The 21,595-nt window shown below is 46.0% G+C and overlaps 1 protein-coding gene across 10 annotated transcripts in view; it reads right to left on the bottom strand.

Moving 5' to 3' along the window:
- Positions 1–19,463, bottom strand: part of PLD1 (phospholipase D1) — a 75,706-nt gene extending 56,243 nt beyond the window's left edge. For 4 of the 10 annotated variants that reach the window (XM_082054979.1, XM_082054980.1, XM_082054989.1 and 1 more), the window contains exons 1-3: positions 19,170–19,463; positions 17,842–17,919; positions 8,535–8,749 (exon numbers count right to left, since the gene is read on the bottom strand). The gene's annotated coding sequence lies outside the window, so the exon portion shown is untranslated. Of the gene's footprint in view, positions 1–6,332; positions 8,512–8,534; positions 9,868–11,089; positions 11,159–15,060; positions 16,893–17,841; positions 17,920–19,169 lie in introns of those variants that run through there. The other 6 variants (XM_082054982.1, XM_082054984.1, XM_082054986.1 and 3 more) reach the window with 6 other exon arrangements.
- Positions 19,464–21,595: the final 2,132 nt, after the last annotated feature.

The raw sequence follows: 21,595 nt of genomic DNA, 5'->3' as shown, positions 1-21,595 counted from the left end.
GTCTGCAGACAGCTTTCTACATGTATACAAAAGCTGTTTGGCAGAAAGAAAAGCTAGAGCTTTGGGAAAAAAAAAACCTGAGCAGGCTCAGGCAGCAGTTCCCATCTCACTGGTTCCTTCTCTAAGTGAACAAAACGGCTCATTTGCCATAATTGCTGCCAAAACTCAGCGGGATCAGGTCTAACCACAGAAATTTCAAAGCCACCATGAGTCATCTACTATTCTTTCTTGGGAAGACTTAACGCTGGGTGGGACCCTTGCAAAAAAAAAAACCAAAAAATCAATTTACAGGAAACCTCTGTCATGGAAAAATATACTTCAGAACATCTCATGGAGACTACATAAACTGACATTCAGAAAAAGAAGAAAAGACAGAAAAGCATTTATTTCTGAAAAGACTATACAGTGCACTGCGTGCTTTCCAAATTGCTTCAGTGGCCCTTCAAGCCATGACAGAGAGAGGACAGCTGAGCTCCCTGGGAGACCCCAGCACTCACCAATAAAACACCAAACAGGGCAGATTTGTGTTCTTCACAAGGAAAAGCCAACTGCATTTTACTTAAGTTAGAAGAGAAAATGCAGGCCCCAAATATCCAGTCGTTTTACCTCTTGTGTATCACATTCAAAGTTCGGGGGTTTTTTTGTTGTTTGTTTGTTTGTTTTAATTTAATAAAAAGAAGCAAGGTTGCCCTTAGCCAGCTAGTGGGGCGCAGTCAGGAGGTACTGCCAATGGCCATGACACCCCAGGTCACTGAAAGTGTTGGAAGAGTGCAATTAATTACTCTTGCTGGTTTATTTTCACCCCGCGGATCCCTGGAAGCTGCAAGTAGGAGTCAGCCCAGCTGATGTTGGCTGCGAGGTGCAGCTGACCTGAGAACGATGCAGCCAGCAGCGTGTGTTCGTGTTCTGGGTGGGGGAAATAAAGACTGGAGGGAAGAAAAATAAGTGAGGATTTCTGATTAAAAATATTATCCCAAGAGTCCAGCTGGTAAAATGGGAGAAATTTCTGGGAAGTGTCTCTGTGATGCATCAGCACGGGTGGCACAGAGGAGCTCGGGACACGCCACCAATGGGACCCTGATGGGAGATGAGCCGAGAAAGAAGTTCCCACATAAGAAAACCAGAAACATCCAGGGGCTGTGAATCACCTGCCTGCACAGGCTTGGAGAGAGGCTGCTGTGTGGGACACGGTCTGCCCGATACTGCCTGTTGTCTGAGCCCTGGAATGCTTGTCCCAGAAAAGAACCATCCGCTGTGCCTGACCACCCTCCCCAGCCATGGGGAGGGAGAGTCTCTAGAGCTGGGGGGCAGCACTGGACCCGCCCTGAAGGAGCCCAGGAAAGCCCCAGGCCCTTTATCAGGAGATTTATCTTATTTCACAAAAAAAAAAAAGTCCTCATGCAAGGGCTGCACCCATGAGGGTTCATTGCACTGGCAGAAATAAAAATCTAAGACAGGAATCAGGCCCACTGACAGCTTGACCTGAAAAATGCAATCAAGGAAATGACAATTTAATTCTTCTTCCACCAACAGAAGCGTAAACCAGAACTAACACCATGAATGTTGTGAATATTTGCTCCTGTCAGTATAACACAAACAAGACTCCACACCCAGGGAAAATGCCTCTTTCTGTTGAGTAAACCTACAAATAACGATGAGGTTTTTCATCCTCAGCTTTGCACCTCCCTCTTTCAGAAGCTCCCCACACCCCAGCCCAGCTCACCCAGAGCAGAGGGATGCTCTTTCTTTTCAGCAAAACGCACACCCCATCATTATTCGCGTTGCCTTTTTATGACACCCTTTCTCCCTCGAGAGTCAGTTCCTTTGGGCAGAGGACCACTTATTTGCTCTGCCAGATAAAAAGGGGATAGAGGAGGAAGACACTAAGATCTTACACCAAGATAACTAACACAAACTGGCTACTTCGCTGTTAAATCCTATTACAGCTGAAGATCAAACTTATTTGCTGGAGTTCAATATGGTCAGTGCTGCATCCACAGAGCGCAACAGGGAAGTTTTAAGGGAAAACAGTTGCAGAAACATGATTAACTGAAGAGCAGACGTGAACTCTACCTGTGGCACAGCTGAGCAGATGCGTGTCAAGGAAATGCTGCCCGGTTCGTTCCCATTTGGCCCCACTCTCAGACACCTTTTCTTGGCAACAAAGCAAGCACATTAGCCCAATAAGATTGCTATCTCCAGGTGATTATCTCCATATTAAAAACCTGCATCCCTTTTCGGCAATAAATCCTGACCACATGCTGTGCTGTTACCCAGAACACCACACTTGCTGCCGAGCAGCAGCAGGTCCTGCTGGTACTTGTGCCATCCCCCTCCCTGACCCTTTTTTAGCAAGTTTTCCCTCAACATCATCTATTTAGACTCGTGTGAGCCAGACAGAGCTGGTTTAAATTACCAGTTTTTATTCTCAGAAGCAAAACTTGCCTCCCTGCCAGGGCACATGTCTTCCTTTCCTTCCCTGGCGAGCGGGCAGCACATGCTGGGGGGGAGCCTGGCATTGTCCCAATTCATTTTTGGGGTCCCAATTTCCATCATGGGAGCAGCAGCCAGCAGATGGTCTCTCTCCCCCACTTCCTTATGTAAAGGCCTGGGTTGCGGTGGCGTTTATCTGCTTTAAGGATCTAGAAAGCACTAAATGCCACCGCAGCGTGTGGGCACAAGGAGTGAGGGATGCGTGAAGCGCTCAGGGCGGTGGCATGTGATGTCGACCCCAGTGATTAGATACCTCCCACTATTATTACACGGAAACAGAGAAAACTCTAAATCCTGAAGACACAAATATATATACATAAAAATTCATTTTCTGCAAATCCACGTCTCCCTCTCATTTGCTCCCCCAGGCACAGGAGGAGCCAGGGTATGAGCATGTGTTCCCAGCCCCAAGGACCGTGACTGCCTCCTGCCACCCTGTGCCAAGCAGGTGGGGAAGGAACGCAGCAAATGTTTTGGAAGGAAAACTGGCAAACAGAGGGTTTTGTCCCCAGTCCTTCTACCACCCTCTGCTTTCCAGAGTGTCTGCATACGTGGAGCTGGTACATACATCTGGCAGATGCTCATGAAGCCACGAAAGTGAATGGCAGGGCAAGGGCACTCCTCTGAATATTTGTTAGAAATATGTTTTTATATATAAAAACAACACCAAAAAAAGGATAAAATATATGTGTCTCCATCCTGTAGCTCAGCAGGGCCGAGGTCTGGTCCCACATACCCGGGTGTAAAGAAGCCAGGCTGCCTGCCAGCTACTCACACATCCCACATCTCAGAGTACAGAAAAAGCATGGCAAACAGCACCTGAAAAAGGACTAAAAAACCACTTCTTTTTGGCAAAAATAAATGCTGGCCAAGGTTTTATGAAGGAAAAGAAAAAAAAGAACCTAAGCACAATGTACATCAGACACATAGCCATGACTGAATCAACCCTGGTCCCTGTAGTAGTTTTTTCCAGGGTACAGGGCATGCGAGAGCAAGTTAAAAACACATCACCAATTGTCAGTCAGACAATAGGAGGAAAAGGCATGAAGTGTTCGCTCTCCCCCTCCTCCCTTCTCAGCCTCAGCTAAGACCAGGTGCTTATTGACATTAGACACTCCAGCAAGTTAACACCCAGAAAACAAACAAACAAACAAAAAATCAAATTACTTCCTCAGCTCTATTATACACAAATTTTGTACAATGCTCATACCCACTCAAACTTTGTTTATTATTATTATTTTTAAATTACTTGCTACAAAGTAGCTGTTCCAATGTGAAATTAAGGAACCACCTGTTCTCAACAAAAGCAACAGGAGAGGGGTGCTTCCCATAGCAGAGTGATGGCTTGCTGCAGCACTCCAGGGATTCAGTTATTTCAGAGACTGAGTTTCTCCTTTGGTGTGTTCAGTAGGTAGAGATAGAGAAAATAAATCTAGAAGCCTGTATGAACATTAATAACTGGTATCTTATTTATTATTTCATTTCAAAGTAATAAAACTTGTGGCAACACCAGCAGTTAAGTGCATTCTCCTAACATTTCTTTCCCTGAAGATTTGCTGACTTGCTTTAAATCAATTACCAGAGAAGTAAAAACCCAAGTTCAGTTCATAAGCAACCGACAGAGGAGACAACGGCAATTCTTCACATGGTTTATCGAGGAAGAGATTTCTCAAATCAGTGCTGGAGAGCAGGCCCGCTGTAAAACATGGGATCTTTACTGCAGACACACCCGCGGTCTAAAGAGCACTTCATAAATTACAGGGGATAACGCCAAGTTGACACAAGATTTTACACTTTGCTACTAGTAAGAAAAGCAGTAAAAAGTTCTTAGGTGAGGCAAGGGATTTCAGCTTGTTTCATGAAAGAATTATTTCTCCAGCAAAGATTACCTAGCTAGTGCTTATAATTTTACTGATATATATAATTAAAACAGAGTCTTCATCAGTTTAAAGAAGCTGCAATTCTGATCCCAGCAAACTCTTCCTCAGCTGCAGGAGCTGAGGAGACACCTGCCAGCAACAGCAGTATTTGTGGCAAGTTTCAGCTTCTAAAAATGACAGCAGCATTGCAGTCCCCAAGAGAAGCCGCTTTACTAGTCTTTTCCAGTAAGACCAGAGTCTCAACATTAATTTTCAGTAATCCCAAAAGGGTAATGCGATGAATCTGGACAAAATTAAATGTGCAAATGGGCATTTTAAGTGAGACTCTTCAATCTCCTTTAAGTGGGAAAGTTTAATTTTAGCAAAAAAGAAACAAACGAACAAACCAACCAGATGTATTGCTCTTGATAAGCTTTCATTTACAGTAGTACCTGGCTGCACAGGTAACCAGACTGATTCCCCACTTTTCTACCACAACAAAAATCCCTGACTGTACAGGTTTGGTGGTATCTCACAGCAAAAGGACAGGAGGAAGGCCTTCTGCAGACGAGTTGCAGAAGTGGATTGGTGGCCACCGTCCCACATGGGGGGTCAGCACTCATCCTGAGCAGGGTTCAGGGGTCCCAGCATCCCTGGGCAGCACTCGGCATCCCACAGTAACACCCTGACGGAAGGGGGTTTCTGCATATTCACAGAAAATACAGTGCAGAGCAATCCATGCTGAAAAGAAGCCCAGGGCTCCAGGGCTTAAACCTGGAGCTTCCTAACTTCTGGCAAAGCTGGGCAAGATTTGGCCTTGAAACCCAAACCGCAGAGCTAACACGTCTGTGAGCATCATGACAAGAGATGGTCAGAAATTAAGTTCCCAGGTTACCTGCAAGCCTTTGGCATGAGCTCACATTATCAAATGCCAGAGATAGCACGGTAAAGAAAACACAAATTCTTGAGCAATTAACGACACTCGAAACAGAGTTCCCACCCTCCAAGCTGCAAACGCAAGGCAGCTCCAAAACACAATGCTGCACACAGAGCGCGTTTGTCCCAGCCGCCATGGCCACACCAGCCTCGCCATGACATCCCATCACTGATGATCTTCACACAATCGAGCAGAACTTCATCCACCCAATTAAACTATCAGTGTCTGTCCCATAAACAGCCATGTAACTCTAAGGACTTCAGAGGCATCATGCAGATTTACTTAAAGGAGGGATCTGGAGACCACATAGACATGTACACATAATACATATTGTCCTGCTGTGTACAGAGCCTGTGTCAGCCCTGGCCACGCAGCCGAAACACTCCTGAAGTCAACAGAGCTGCACCAGCTTGAACCATTGCCCAGGCCAGATCAGAGGCATTTTGAGGCTGAAGATTTCCAAAGAGCATCCTGCCAAGCAAAGAAAAATAGCAACAGGCAGAAAAGGCTCTCATTGCAAGAAATCCAACCTGCCGCTCAGCAGACCGGGTTGTGTCAAGCCAGCTGACAGCATTTTGGGAAACCTGTAGGTTTTTCCCATGTCCCAAAACAGTAGATGCTAAAAGGCACAAGGCAGAGACACAGTTTTTCACCAGCTTTGGAGAAAACAACCAAATACAGCTCAGCAACACTGAAGTTCACAGCAAATGTAAAGCTACTGTCTCTGAATTCCCCTATCCAGATCCCCCGCGGCTGACTCCAGCCCAGCGCTCATCAGCCTCGCTGGATCCAAACCTGCCCACTGCAAAGCACGAAAAAAAACAAACAGTAAATCATCCCAAATATGTCCCCCAGGGCTGACCAACACCTCCCTTCGGCAAAGTTTGCTTCCCAGCCTCAGCAAAGAGCCCAAGCACGGAATTAACTTCAAAATAAGCGTCCTGTGTTTAAACATTTGCTTTTTTCTCCCCCAAAACTGCCCCAAATCCACCCCCTTCACAGCAGCCCGGGAACCGACAAACTCCGAATCCTTCTCCACCAACCTCCTGCCCCCGGAGAAGCGGGTTCCTCATGGTGCTGTTAGAACGAGCGAGGAGCTTGACCCGGCGAAGCGGCGGCCCCGCAACCGGAGGAGCCGCCCCGCAGCCCGGCCCCGCCCGCCCTGCCCCGCCGCTCCGGTTCCGCCGCTCCGCTTCCAGCATCCAGGCTGGGTCCCCCACGGCAAAAGCCAAACACGACCCAGCCCACAAGGCAAGACCAGCCTATGAGCACTGGCTAATGAAGAGGAAACCACTCCCCGCCAGTTAACGAGAATGTTGGGCTACTGGCAGGAAGGGTGGAGGAAAAGGGCAGGGTGGTTTAATGGGTTCTGCCCCGCTTTTTTTTTATGGTGGGAACTTATTAGAGGAAAAATAAAATCAATAAATGAGCCGTTAACAGTGAGGAGAAAGTCTGCTTGCTTTCTTTTTTTTTTTTTTTTTTTCCTTTAACTTCACAGCCCTGCAAGTGCAGGGACTCCAAGGGATTTGCTCCACTCTCACGCAAACGCAGCTTTCACAGGGACCGTGGTTTTTCCCCTTTTGTACTATTCTCACAGAAGTCCAATTATTTAAACAGGGAGAAGGCAGTTTTCCTCTACTGCCGCCAAGAAATTACATTTGGCGAGGGGAACAAATGAAAAAGTCACTGCAAATTAACAACGAATTAAGTACACATACAATGCTATTCTTAGCATAAGACAACCTAATAATTATGGTCACATATTGTTTGTATCTGAGCAGTATTGTCTACATTTTTCATGTTGGTTCCTATATACCCTTTTTAACATGCAAAGAAGCAGGTTTTTTAGCGAGCGAGGGGGAAAATTTTTGTGCTTATAGAAGGGTTGAACTGACAAGTGGAGAAGCAAAAATCCTCCATACGTTAAACAGCTATAACACAGTCTTACAAGCTGGTAAAACGCCTGGAACTCGTCTGCAGTACTACAGCTTCCACCGCCGCAGCTGCACAGGGGACATCTTGGTGACTTTTTTTCCAGGGAATTCAGTGTTCCCGCTGCTGTCTCTACAGCAAGGTTTCCATATGCTTGTTATGATATTTTTCTTCCTTAAAGGTTGTTGGGTTTGGGGGTTTTGTGTGTGTGTGTGTGTTTTTTAAGTAGTGAGGAACTGAGCCACAGTCCCCAAATCTACATGAGATAAATAACCCAACTTTGGTCACTACTAATGCAGAAGCAGACTCTACCCCTGTTCTGGCAGCGCAATATTGAAATTCTCCACCAGAACAGTACCTGCTTTGGCTATGGGCACACCTGAAGCACATTGACTCAGCTTGTTTAAACTGAGTTTACTATGACTTAAAGCTTACTAAAACCAGTGTGAGTGAAGTGCTTCAGATTTAAAATCTAAGGTGGGTTCCCAATAGCATTGCAACACGAGCTCAGACACAGCTGCACTCAGCATTGATGGAGAGATGGGAGTCACAGTGGCTCAGCGGTGATGTCTGCATTAAGCAAGTAAAAAGACAGCACAGACATTTCTGACACTCAGTGTCATGAGAGAGCAAAGCAACCGAGAAAATCAGGGTGGAACTCTGCAACAAAGAATAAGGGCAATGAGAAACAAGAAAAGTTACCCTGTATCACTGGCACTACCTTTCCACCCAAAGAGCAGGCAAAGCCATGCTTTGAGGACACATCACACACTGCAGGGAGGTTTCATGCTATTGCCAACATATGAGATTGGAATTGGTGGACATGGAACATCCACCAGCCCAGGATGCTCCGTCTCTGCCATCTTCTCCACACGTGTTGGTGCAGAAAGGGGACATCTTAGACACAGAGAACAACTCTCTGCAGACAAACCCCCGCCCACCACCCCAGGACTCATTTTAGTGCTCATCACCTATAAAACGGGCTGGCTGAATTCTGGCAAAACTTTACAAATCCATAAACTTAGCACAGTTAATGCATATTTAATTTCTCTGCTGCTAGGTTGATTTTGGCAGCTGCTGCGAGCAGGGCTAGACCAGCAGCAGCAGAGAGCAGACACGCTTGATGAGCATTTTGGCATCTGCGTAGCACAATTCCCTCTCCCCACCACCACAGCAGAGCAGGTTCTCCACCCACTGTTATAATCTCTTACAGGAGAAAATCTGTTGTGCCCATGCCCATTACTGATTTGCTAAACTTCCCATAACTTTCCCTCTCCCAGAGGCAACTCATTAAGTGGATACTTGGCACATACCTTCAAAAATACCTTGAGCTCTGAAGAAACACAATATTGTCTGTCAGGAGTTTCTCTGGTTCTCTGCTCCCACCTGCTTTTTGATCTTCAGGAGCTTCCACACATCCCTTGGAGGGCAATTAGTGCTGCCACTAATAAGGTTTCTTATTTAACACAAGGTGCTGGTGAAAGAGTGCGCTGTGCGGCACACACACAGGGATCAGTGCTGCTGCAGTCTGTAAAACCAAGATGCAAATATTAAGAACCTTTTAAAAAAATTTATTTAGTTGCACTTCAATCATGTTTTTTTCCTTTTCAAATTTTGTTATGCCTAATGAGCTGGCCAAAATTGGGGATATGTGAGGCAGGTAGAGACATCTGCAGAAGGGCTTTTCGAGGACTAAGGGCCTGTGCTGCTGTACACCAAACCAAATCTTCCAGCTGAAAGATAACACAGGAAAAGAAAAAGGGATTTTTTTTATTTTTTTTTTTTTTAATATGGACCTCATCCCCAATCTTGGTCACCACCTGGCATCACAAACAAGTGTGGCAGCCATGCAGAAGGCAAAGGGAGGAACAGAGGGACAGTGGCTGCTGGACACTTGCCTCAAGCCAGCAGGAGCAAGCATGCAACAGGACAAAGAAGCCATCAGCTTCTCCAAGCCTCTCAAAGCATTTTCCTGCACCCAGAAAAACATTCTTCTCTTTCACTCTATGGCAAAAAGCAGTTTTGCCCAAGGGCTGGATCACAGGAGAGCCGTTAGTGCTTTCGGCAGAGCCATGGCAAAGATCCATCTGATGGATGGAACGTAGATGTCAACTGAATAGAGGGTTTTATCTGTAGAGTTTTTCTCACCAGGTTGCTTCTCCCTTGTTAAGTGAGTACAGCTATACTAGTACAGACCCCAGCACTGTGTTATTTGCAGCATTACAAATACTGGGTCATTCTGCAGTCCAGGGCTGCTGAACCACCACACTTCAGCTGACAGGGTTCACAGCAACCAACAGATTCTTGGTTAGGTTAAGTACCAAAGATGGCAAAACCAACCAAACCGTCAATTGCTTGAGTTGTGCACTTTTCTGCCTGTCTTTGCTGTCTGCAGACAACCTGCAGGACCTTTTTCCTCCATGTGTTTCCCTGTCAGCTGCACACAGGCCAGAGGGGAGCCAGGGGAAAAACTGGGGAGTAGTTTTCCCCCCAGTTGGGTCCTGTTTGGGAAGGAGCCTGCAGAGCCCCAGGAGAGGGAGGGAGGAACCAGCTGCATCACCTGGCAATGAGACAAGAGCTGTTTTGGCACCACATTATGCCAAGGTCCAGCATGGGACACCACCATGTCTCCTGCACCCTGTCCCCAATCTCTGCTGAAGCCAAACTGTCTGCAGAACAGCAGCCCTTTGAGTGGTGGAAGATCTACCACTCCTCTGCTAGGGTTTCAGATGGCCACTCACTTTCTATATAACACAGTGACTCTGCAGCTCTTCGGGACACCACAGTTGGTATACCCCGTATGCCCACATGTCACCTCATCAGGAACTGGAAATGTCTTTTGTTGTCACCATTTCAGAGCAGTGCAATGAGAAAGGGCCTGAACATGCTCCCGTGAGGTGCACAGAGGGATGGGGCAGAAGGGTGCTCAGCTTCATCTACCGAGACCACCACAACACCCACAGTAGATGGATGAAGCCCACGTGTGTGTGCACCAAATACCCAGGAGAACCTTGCATGGTCCATACTAGGGCAGCCACTGGTGATGGAGCAGCCCAGAGACCACCTAACATGGGCCAGCTGGCATTAAGCCACATACATGCAGAAAAACCCCAATTTTTATTGTTTTGTCCCATAGGAGCTGTATTCCAAAAGGGAAGGGGAGGGAGGGTGTTTGCGGAAATCACATTGTCAAGTTTTTGTTTTGTTTCTTTTTCCTCCCCACGGTCAAGGATTGCAATTGTCCTCCTGACTTTGGAGGAAGAAGCAGTGGAGGAAGTTCTGGTGAAAAGACACTTAAACATGAGGGCCTGACTCAGCCACGGTGCCTCTTGGGAGTTGTAGTCATATCTTCCCCCACCCAAATTGTTTTTTCTGGCGCAGCTCCACAGCACAGTAATGACACAGAGGCAGCTGCAGCCCCATCCCAGCCCTCCCTGCCTACACGTCATGGGGACAGCAGGACCCCCCGACTTTAATTCCTACAGGACAGCCCAGGGGCTGCTCAGGATGCAAATCTTGCTGGGTTTGGCCAGAATGTTTCAGTTTTCTTTCACACCCTTCCCCTCTCACAGAATTCCCATGGAAACAAAAACAAAGCTCTTCCTGTTTGGGTTTGGTTGGGTTTTTTTCCTCTTCTCTTGGGGAGGGGGTGTGAATGAAATTGGTAAATGAAAAAAAAAATGTATGGAATGAAACATGAGATACCACTTCCAGCTTGATCTTCCCTGCAACAGCACGTGTCCAATCTGTGTCACCCCTTAAAAAGCCTCAGGGGACAGAAATAGGCCTCAAAGCTAAAATAATATGTTATTTCTTGTATTTTAAACTTGCTTTTGGGCAGGAAAAATTCAAACCCACACCCTCCCACCTGTTTCCTCCATGGCACATAGTTCCGCAGATACCTGGATGCTGTGCGCAGCAGCTGCCCCATGCGGTACCCGCCGGCAGCGGTGGAGGGGCAGAGCTGGGGCTGCAGGGCAATGCACAGCCTTAAGAGAAAGAGAGGGGAAAAATAATAACAAAAAGGAGGGTTTTTTTGCAGCATCTCACAAAACTTAAAGGAATGCCAAGCACGTCAGTATATGAAGCACAGTATCTGGAGGAAGGAGAGGGTGCAAACCGTCTCCGTATGGTGTTAAGCTAAGATACACACTGTCGTTCTATTTAAAGCCCCACAGCAGCATGAATGCCAGGTTTGAGTGAGCTCAACAAGTCCATCTGAAAACAATCTACATGGAACTCTCTCCCACAGGATCCAGGCACCTGACAGCTTTTAATGTGTTACAGCAGCAGGATATGACCCACCTTTACCTGCTGTAGAACCAAAGCTTGGATCTGGAAAGGCATTTAGTTAACCACAGAGACCAGTGTGACCTTCCTAGGGTTCAAAGCAGATTTAGGACTGAGACACCAGCCTGCAGGGTGCTCGGTGCTACTGCCCCTCCCCTGGCACAGCAGACCACCCATCCAGGAACGGGTGATGGGGTGAGCTGGCTCTGCTGAAGATGAGGGGTTTGCTGGCAACATCAAATACCCAGGCATGTCCTGTGGGCCAAGCTATCCTGGAAACCCGAACTATCCTTTCTCCCATACCAGCACCCCTAAACTGTCGCCTGCCAGGAGTGGACAAGAAGAAGGCAGGGCAAGGATCTGGGGTATGCCACAGCTTCCCCTCGGCCACCTCAACAGCACTGTTTCTAGTATATTCTAAGATGTAGTTCATTAAAGGGTGAATGACATGTTTTATCATTTGTCCATAACAGATTGTCAAGTTGGTATGTTATTATTTGCAACAGGAAAGGAACTAACTAAAATATTCTTAAAGTATGTAACAAGCACTTGAGTAAGAGTTAAGTAATGAGTGTTTCTTCAGTGAGGAATCTGAGCAAGACACGCTCCGCCCATTTTGTTAACAGACAAAGGCTTATATAAGCTGGATGTTACATAAAATCCTAAAATAGGGAGCTGGAGAACTCCCCCACCTTTGGATGGCAGCGCGACTGCAGCCCACATATACCTGAGCTGACCTTGAACTAGCTCTGGGCTAACACACAGGTGATGGACAGGCCTGGAGCTGGCAGGAGAAGCAGCACAGACAGACAGACAGACGTGTCCTGCGTGCACTCACACTCCAGCTTGGGCTACGAGTCTGGATTTGCCTGCACACTCCTCCGGAAACAGCTTTATCATCACTGGGATGATCAAAGAACATATAAGAACATATTTGTTCTTGAGTTCTCCAGGTCAGGCTAAACACCACCTGATCCCAGGGTGCCATCCCGAGGAAATCATAACTTACGCTTGGGAAGTAGTATGCTGAATTGGCACAGTTATGGGGAAACTTCTCCGGGAATCTCCCTGGCTCCAGGGATTTACAAGCAAGGGATTTTCCAAGGCAGAAGTGCTGTCTTTGCAATTTTACAGCCTCTAGCAGCTATTTCGTTCAATAAAACATCCAGTCAGGTTTTGAGTTCATATGAACTTCTGCAATATCATGCAACAAGAAACACCACAATTAACCATAACTTATCTGCTGAGAAAAGGGAATCTGTGTCTTGCAAGACAAACTCCTATAGCTAAAAAAGGCTCTTCATCAGGTCTTGTATGCTTGAAAGCCTATCTGTCCTGAGACAAATAATCTGCCTCAGTAAAAAAATACTCTCTCTCCTAAACACCTTGCATCCCACCTTAAAATGCTCTATTCGAACACTCAGACCATAGATTCAGCCCATACCAATGGCTACTTCCTAGATACACGATCAAAAAAGTCTCAGAGAAGAGGATTTACAATTCTCCTCACAACCCAGACACCCAATCCTCCTTCTAATGCAGGTATCAGATGCAGTTTCATGAGATCTCAGAGATACTTACCCAGTTGAGGGAAAAGTAGGGGGAGAAAGATCCTCAGACAGAGGATTTTCAGCCAGGCAGAGCAAAATGTATCAAGATTTACTCTCTGGACTACAAGCGTGCTATTCATTACAGTAATCAGTTTGCTCTGCGGTACTTGCAGAAACATGCCAAGGCTGTTATGTGATTCTCCCTGCTTTACGTAGTGTTTGTGATTTGCCTAACCTTTGCTCTAAATAAATGGGAGCTGCACAGAGGGAATTTTGATGCAATTCCCCTGCTTCTAGAGCATCCTCCCTGGCTGCATCCCACAGGCTTCCCTGGGGTTTGTTTTACAGGAAATGGACAGAAGGCAGGCAAGAGAAGAAAATGAAGAAGTGAAATGCAAGCTGTCTGGCCCACCAAAAAGAAAAAAAAAAAAAAGAAAAAAGAAAAATAAAAAATAGCCTGGCTTTGGTTTGTATCAGGTTATTTGTTTTACTTCAGAATTAAATCCAGATGACATAGATAAGACGGTGGTGACCCCTAGTGCCATCTCCAGCTGCAGCTCCCACTGTTATTCTCTGTATTGGTATCTGAGCATAAACAGAGGGAAGAAGCAGCACCTTTCAGATTTGTTTTTCATTCACAAAGCCTCACTCTCTCTCCCCTTTTAGAAACAAGATCTAATTTCCTCTCCCTATTCAAACTCTGTCACTCCAAGGCATTCACTGCAGCATCCCTTTGTCACTGTTGTCTGCAAACAAAATGAAACAAATGTACTTGTGTAAGAACTTACTGTATTCCGTTGACTCCATCATAGTACATTTATGTTTATTATGCTTATACAAAAGAAATAACAACCTATTTTGCTAACTCCAAACTTGTCGATAGCTAAGAACAGCCATTCAAACTCCTGAGAAGGGAACTTTGTCTTGTAGAAAGTGTATTCTGCAGCACCAGGCCACTGAAAGGAGCAAGTCTTTTCTGTGACAACAACCATGGGTCGGCACCATTATTTGTTTGGTTTGTGCCTTTGTTTGTTTGTTTTCCTAGCCATGTTAAAACTCTCTGTTCCAGTGACTCAACCTGCACCAGATGTAATGCACTCGCTGAGCAGGGCTTCTCATGGTGTTGTTGTGGGAGAACACCACCTCTTTCAGAAAAGCTTTAAGAAACCTCCTTGCAGCTTTCTTTGGGATGCAAGATTTTCCTTCTGGAAATAGATCATCTTAGCATAAGCCTGAAAGATCTTTAGCTTCCCGATAACAGAGGGCTTTGGGCATCTCCCCTGGTGCTAGGGCTCCCCGCCCTGCTGGGTGGGCATCTGTGCCCCACCACCACCCTGGGAGCACAGTACCACCCCGATGCACTGCTCTGGGCAACAAGGTTGTGCTTTTCACAGCATGACAGAATGGGTGGGGTTGGAAGGGACCTCTAGAGATCATCCAGTCCAACCCACCTGCTAACACAGGTTCACCAGAGCAGGTTGCACAGGAACTCGTCCAGGCAGTTTTTAATGTCTCCAGAGAAGGAGACTCCACAACCTCTCCCTTTCACCATCTGGCATCTCAGGGTTTCACATATTTAATAGGATCTTGTCACCATCTACCCAGTCAAAGAAACACCCGCTAACAGACCCCGCAGGGATGTCACCATCCTCAAGAGAGGAGCAAATGCCTCCTGCGACTTCATCTGATGCCTCTTCTGCTCTGTATTCCTTCCCTGCCTGTTGCAGGCAACGTTAGCGCTGGTGGCCATCACCCCATCACCCCTCCTGCTGCATCATGCCGGCCACACTGAGGGTCGACCACAGAGCCCAAGAGCTGCCACTGATTTGCACCCTCACCGTTCGAGCCCTGAGAACAGTTTAGCGCTTCTCAAACCAGAAGCTCAGCATCACGGAGCCCTTCTCAGGGCTGCATTTAAAGCCCCGAGCTCTGCATGGGGCTCAGCATGTCTCTCCCACCCCACACGCAGCCCAAGCTCACTCCATCGGCAAATACTCACAGTGCCACCCCAGCCCACGGTGACATGGCCACACTGGCACCTCCTTCCCCTTTCACTGCCCAGCAGCCCCGTTCTTCACCAGAAACAACTTCCAGGTCTCAGCCAGCCCTTCCTCCCCAAGATCTTCTCTCTCTCACACAGATCGCGTGGTCATTCGTCCCCAGACTTCCTTCCCCTAAAGCCTCCAGGCTTCCCGCAGCCCTCTCCACCCCTTTAGTTGGGGGAGCACCACCACCCTGCTTCCCAAATGAGCCCCATTTGTACCCGTCACCCAGCCAGCTGGGGATGGACCAGCAGAGCTGTGGCTGGTTGATGGCTCCACAACAAATGTTTTATTCATTGCAGGGCTGGAACTAAAGCCACTGCATTTTTTTCAGCTTCAGTGCAAGTTCTTTATCTGCTCTGGACAAAACATTGTTCAGCTGAATAATTTTTTCCCTGGTTTATCTTCAGGTGCTTATGTTTAAATTAAAAGCAACTGTTTCTGAGTTGAAGTCCCTCCTAGTGTTTCATTTTTAAACTAAGCTTCAAGGAGAGGGGATAGGAAGTGTGGTAGTCATTGCATAATTTTAAGTTGGTTTTATCTGCAGTAGATCACTTTCTTCTTGTGTACAGTGTTGAGATACCCTGCACTACTCAGCGAGTCCCCAAATCTGCATTGCTCTCGTGTCTCTGGATCCAGCACTGCTCCAACCTTCTCACCTTATTTTCTTTTTTCCCCTCTGTTTTAATTAAGTACATCAAAAAATCTCATCCTCTGAGCCACTGTTTCTTCTTCTTCTTCTTTTTGTCCTTCTTTTCACAATGTTCCTTGCTGTTTCTCCTGAGTTTCTTTTCCTTGTTAGCTTTAGTAAACACTACTTTCTCTTTATTGCTTTTCTGACTGCATATGATCCTATATAGAGAGGGCATTGCAAAATCTCTATTGCACGCATATCTTACTTCCTATAGGCACATTTTTAAAAATAGTATATTTTTGTCCATATTCTCATTTTTGTTTGGTGCTTGGTCTGTGTTATGCTCTGCATCTAAATCAACTCTGTCAGGCTTACATGTGCCTATAGCTACTGGCGATACTACTTCTGAATACTTTCGTTTAAACTCTGGCTTCATTAACTCACACTACTAAAATGCTCAAAATTAGCTTATCACTTTAATTTTTGATTATCACACGAATCAGCTTTTTTGCACACTTTTGCAATATGGTACTTTCTTGATTCCTTGGATCCTTTTTTATACTATTGAAGAGTTACTCTTGTGAAGTGAAAATGCTTTCTTGGATGTTACTCGAATATCAGAATCTGAACCAGGCAAAGCTGGATTTGACACAAATCCAGCCAGTGAAACAGTCCATCAGCAGGTGAAGTAGAATCATCATCATTAAAAATTTTCTTAAAGACTGGAGGTTTTTATTTCCTTCTAAGGTCTACACTTGTTGAAGGAAACTGTAAATCCTGTTACTTGCCTGATGCTGCAGATCAGACCAGATGATCAGAATAGTTTATTCTGGCATTCATACTTAAAAACTTACAAATATCCGGGCAAGCTGCAACTGCATTTGGTAGAGAGATGGTCAGACAAGATAGAGGAGTTGCTGCTTCTGATCTTAAATGCTTCAAATTCGCCTACAGTTCTGCTGAGACACCCACTTCTCCCACAGCAAACAGTAATGCAGCTGCTTTTACTTGTTTGCCTTTTTACCTGAGCTCTGCTATCTTTCAAAACTTTCCTGTTCAAAACTTTGTTAGAAAACTGACCTGATACATCTTATACCACTTCACCTCCATCTTTCTGGCAATGGAGAGCCAGTGTTTTACCAGGATTATTGCAGCATTAGTGTCTCCCCGGCTTTGAACTGATGTAAATTAGAGAGGTGACTCATTCAGGGGAGTTTGTTCTGTGCTTGAGAAGACAGTGCAAGCTGCAGGCAGCTCTCAGACTTCGCTCCTCAACGTGCTCAATAGCCAAATCCCTGTGCTGGGGCCATGAAGTTTAACAGCCAGGATGGTTCTGTCCCCTCCTGCCACTGTCCCATCTCCTGGGGATGCTGCATACAGCATCTCACTGGTAGCCCATGGTGGCCGGGGAAAAGAGGATTTTTATGTCACGGCCCGTTGGATAGATCATAACAGGAAAAAAAATGGGGTTGAACGAATGCTGGAAGTTTCAAGATACCATGAGCTGGAAAGCCCCACAGGCTCTGCAGGGGATGCAGAAGCAGCACCCAGCACAGCCAAATGCCGTGGTCTGAGGTGATCAGCGAGTCCCCCAGAGAAGGAGCAGACACCCTGTGGCAAAGGCAGCAGAGGCTGGAGCAGATAGCACCACCCAAGAGAAAGCACACACAACAAATTTTATTTTTCCTTCAGTTATACTGAAGATTATCAGGAAGCTTAAAACTAGTCTCAAAAAAAAGTTATTTTACTCTTCGACAGGCACACATGCAAAAAGGCATTAAGGAATGCTGTGCACTGCCTTTCAGGAGTTTAGACCAAGCTCAAAGCTGCCATCATCCCAGTTCCCCAGTACTCTGCTCCCAGTTTGCTCAAGCTCTCCACTAAAACCAGCAGCACAATTCTCTATTCCTCTTTTTTTTTTTTTTTTTCCCCCAGACTCCGAGTCACTTTGCACAGTCCAAGTAAAATATGTAAAACCAAGTCTTGCAATAGGACAAAAACTGAAACAGGAAGAGAAAGTGAAAAAAGAAAAAATTAAAGAAACACAAACCTTTGCATACAAAACGCCAGCAGAGTCCACGCAATCGTTTCTGTTTGTACTCACCAACACATGAGCTGTGCAGACCTCAGGAGAGCACTGCTGGGGGTAAATTCTCACCTTCCTTTTATTCTGTCCATAAATCTGGGAAGATCAGAGAATTACAGATCACAGCATGCTCAGCAGAAAAAGATACACGAGGGTACAATACAGGATGAGTTGCCTTCACATGGAAGTCCTTTTCGAGGAAATAACTGGACACAAGTGTTTATCGGAGGTTGGGGATCAGCATGCTGAGCAGTGCAGTATTTACCTACGTGTACCGCAACGCCCATGTGCCTGGCTAATCCCTCAGCTCCTCTTTCAACAGAGAAAAACATTAAAGGAAAAGTGTTAGAAATTTTTGCATTTCAGCCAGTTTTTGCACTCTCAGCTGGCAATCAGTGTCCTGTTACAGATTTTTGAAAGTTATTAACAAGTATATAAAGAACACCAATAAACAGAGCAACTGGTGGCATGCAACCTTGGAGGGGTCAGTTATTATTAAACCTTTAAATGAAAGTGGCTGTGAAATGCCATATTACTCTGTTTTACCCCCTGTCACACTTAGTGGAGGAACATAAACCTAAACCAGAACCAGTTCTTCACCAATTTAATTTTAAATATCACCTACAGCAGCCTGTAACATGCACCCGGAGATGGGCCACTTGGTTTTTCCTTTATTTTTTAACTTTCAGCCAGCCCCTGATGGTTACCTGCATACCCAGTTATCTCAGATCAGCTGGAGGAAGGTCACTGCTGGGAGTTTTCTGGCTCTCCCGCACATAGATGAATGTCACACGTGTGAAGTGTTTGGTCAGCATCTGCTCCACAGCCACAGCGCCATTTCCAGCTGAGGACACCGGGGTCTCTGTGCTCATACAAGAAGTGCTGGCATTTATTTGGGGTCACAACCTCATAACTGGCATCTCCGCAGGCAAATGCGGATGAAAACGACCAGCATTTACTTGGAATTCGCAGTTTCGGAAGACACCTGTTTCCCAATCTTCGGGTTCTTCTCGTAACCAAACACCTCCAGGCTGGTTTATGGTTGAAGGTTGCAGCTGGGTGTGATTCAGAGCTGCACGTCTGTATTTCATGTTGACTTAAGTAACTGTGAGCAAACTGCCCATCCCAGATCCAAACACCCTTATCTCCTGCCAGTGCCATTCCTTTTGCGTTTAAAGTAAAACTACACTTTGGAGTCAGGAATGGAGTTAAGCTGACAAGGGAGAGGACAATGTCACATCACTTTTTTCTGTTGTTAGCGAAATTCCCCAAACTAAACCTCATGTCAACGAGCGCCCTGCTAAGTCAGCCCCGGCAAATTCTCACTTCAGCCACCTGGCACTTACCTGGGTCTGAACTAAATTCACTGCAAAGTCCCCAAAATGATGTGACCTGGTATAAATCTGTGGGACACAGCCAGCAGTGTGAAATCCCAGCATCTCACCATCAACACAGCTATTCCTGGAGCCCTTCTGGAGCGTGTAGAGAGGACCGCAGCATCTCTGCTCTGGGAGGCAGCTGACCCACCAGATGGGTGAAGTTAAGAGATAAGCGGGTGCAGAGAGGCCAGCAGCAGCGCGGGATCGCCCATCACCACTCCAGCTCCGAGCCACTTCCTCTTTCCGACGTCACTTCAGTGTCACACTGGAAGATCAAAAAGCAAGCAGTTCAAGGCCTTTTTTTTTTTCTTTAATAATGAGTTCAATTTTTATTGTTTTAAAGCTAGGAATAAGTGGGGATTTTTTATCTCAGAGCAGTGGGGGAAAAATTGTATAGTATTCCTGCATCTAATCATATTCAATGGAAAGGAAAATTCCCCTGCAGTTTTCAGAAAATCAGGCAAAACTACGGCTCTGGCTAACCAGTCTCTTCATCTTTTTTAACAGATCTGTGCTGTGAGGGTATTTATACTACTTTAAAAGTGGGTGAACAGAGGGAGAGAAGCGAGGGGCTGCATGGTGACAGCAGAGGAAAAGGTGCTTCAGGATTGCTAGTTCTGTCTCAAAACACCTGGCCCCCAATACAGCGTGCTTGTCTGGTACGAAACCACTCGGCTATTTTGTATTTGCTAAAAATATCCTGACAGGTAGGTCTGCTTTTTTCTGCTACTTCTGGTGCCCATCTGGTCCTGGGGGAGCTGTGTGCGTACAGCATCCCAGTCTTGCGACAGACACGGCTGGCCCTGAGAGGCTTTCTAAGAACCAGCTGGGGAAGGAGTGTGCTCACAATTGCTGAGCAAGATGGTTGTGGCATATTTAAGTGTCCGAATATTGATTTTCTTGTGAAGAGCTGGCAATTTCATGGCCCCTCCAGGTTGGGGTCCCACCATTTCCTTGGGTGCATCTCACCCTGCCATCACGTGCCACAGTGCACAGCTACTTATAGCCAGCTGCCTCATTATTTCATATAAATACTGAGCATTGCAAACAACCTTCACCGAAATTACAGCCTTTTGGCAAAGAGGTAGTGAAGGTTCATGCGGTTCTAGTGGCTGAGCTTGAGCAACTAAGACTTGCTTCACTGAAATTGGAGCTCAATGAGGCTTCCCTGCCAGCAGCAATTAGAAATGAGCATTATCTGATTGCTTTCTGCAGAAATTGCACTTTGTTATTTTTCTTCTTTGAGGGACAGAGAAATGTCATAAGTGGAGAGGGTACAATTCCTTTGACAGATTTTCTCTTGACAAGCAGGGTTATTTCTTATAAATTCTTCGAAAAGTGCTTGATTCGGGGTTTTTGGAAGGTTGCGTCATCTTCACTCTGGAATACTTTTCCATCTTCTATTCCTGACACAGTGGCTTTTGCCAGGCTGAACCCACAGAGTGAACCCTCCAGAAGCTTCATATAGCAATGAAAAGGAATGCTGAGATTCCCTGGCAGAGATATGAGCTAAAACCCTCTGAAAAGAGAGGATGGGAAAAAGATGGACAAGCATTAAGTTTATTGTTTTTAGGTTAGTATTTATGCTAGTGCTGTTAGTACTTGTCTGAAGGTCAGTATTTCAGTCAACTTTAGCTATCAGGGAGCAGCTAAGTCCTCCTGCTTTCTTAGATAGGAAAAGCATGCTATTGAAACACCAGCCTGACTTTTCACATTCGCACTTCACGTCCCACCACATTTTTAAAGCACTGAATATGCACTGCAAATTCCAGCCTCAGAGCTTTTAAGATGCCGGTGATGATGTTACTCCACTATCTGGTTTTCGAGAGGCTCCCCATGACTCCAGATGCAGTCATGAGCATTCAGCATTTTGAAAAGCTGACTTTTCAAAGGATGTCATAAAAGAAACACCTTTGACTTCTGATTGCAAAACCCAGAGATGGTTTCAGGAGATTACAGCCCCTGCACAAATAGGTTTGTTTAGGGTGGTACCGCTCGTAATGACTTTACTGAGACAGAACTCGCACAGCGATAGTCTGGACAAGGACTGGCTTTAATTAGGAGCAGTAAGGCTTGTGGAGTGGCCAAGTATGGTACTGAATCACATCACATGAAACGGTATGGAGACTGCTTACAGCCATGGAGTTAAGTCCTTCCTTTGAAAATCTTTCCTAGGACTGTTTCTCTGGGAGGGAGAAGCCAGTGGGGCACTTGGCATCAACACATGCTGTTCAGTGGGTACCACAAAAGCATCTGAGCAGAGGCTAAAGAAGAGGATTTTGTGGACTTCTAAGAACAGATGTGCTGAAATGTTACCTCAGTGGAGACACATGGCTGGAGAGGGCATTTCTGCCATTGTCACACAGCCCCCAAAACACTGAATTTAACACCAG

The sequence above is a fragment of the Streptopelia decaocto genome, assembly GCF_964273445.1.
Source record: "Streptopelia decaocto genome assembly, chromosome: 6".
In the NCBI taxonomy this organism is placed as follows: Eukaryota; Metazoa; Chordata; class Aves; order Columbiformes; family Columbidae; genus Streptopelia; species Streptopelia decaocto.
The sequence above is the reverse complement of the archived record's forward strand: the minus strand, read 5'-3'. Positions and strand labels throughout refer to the sequence as shown.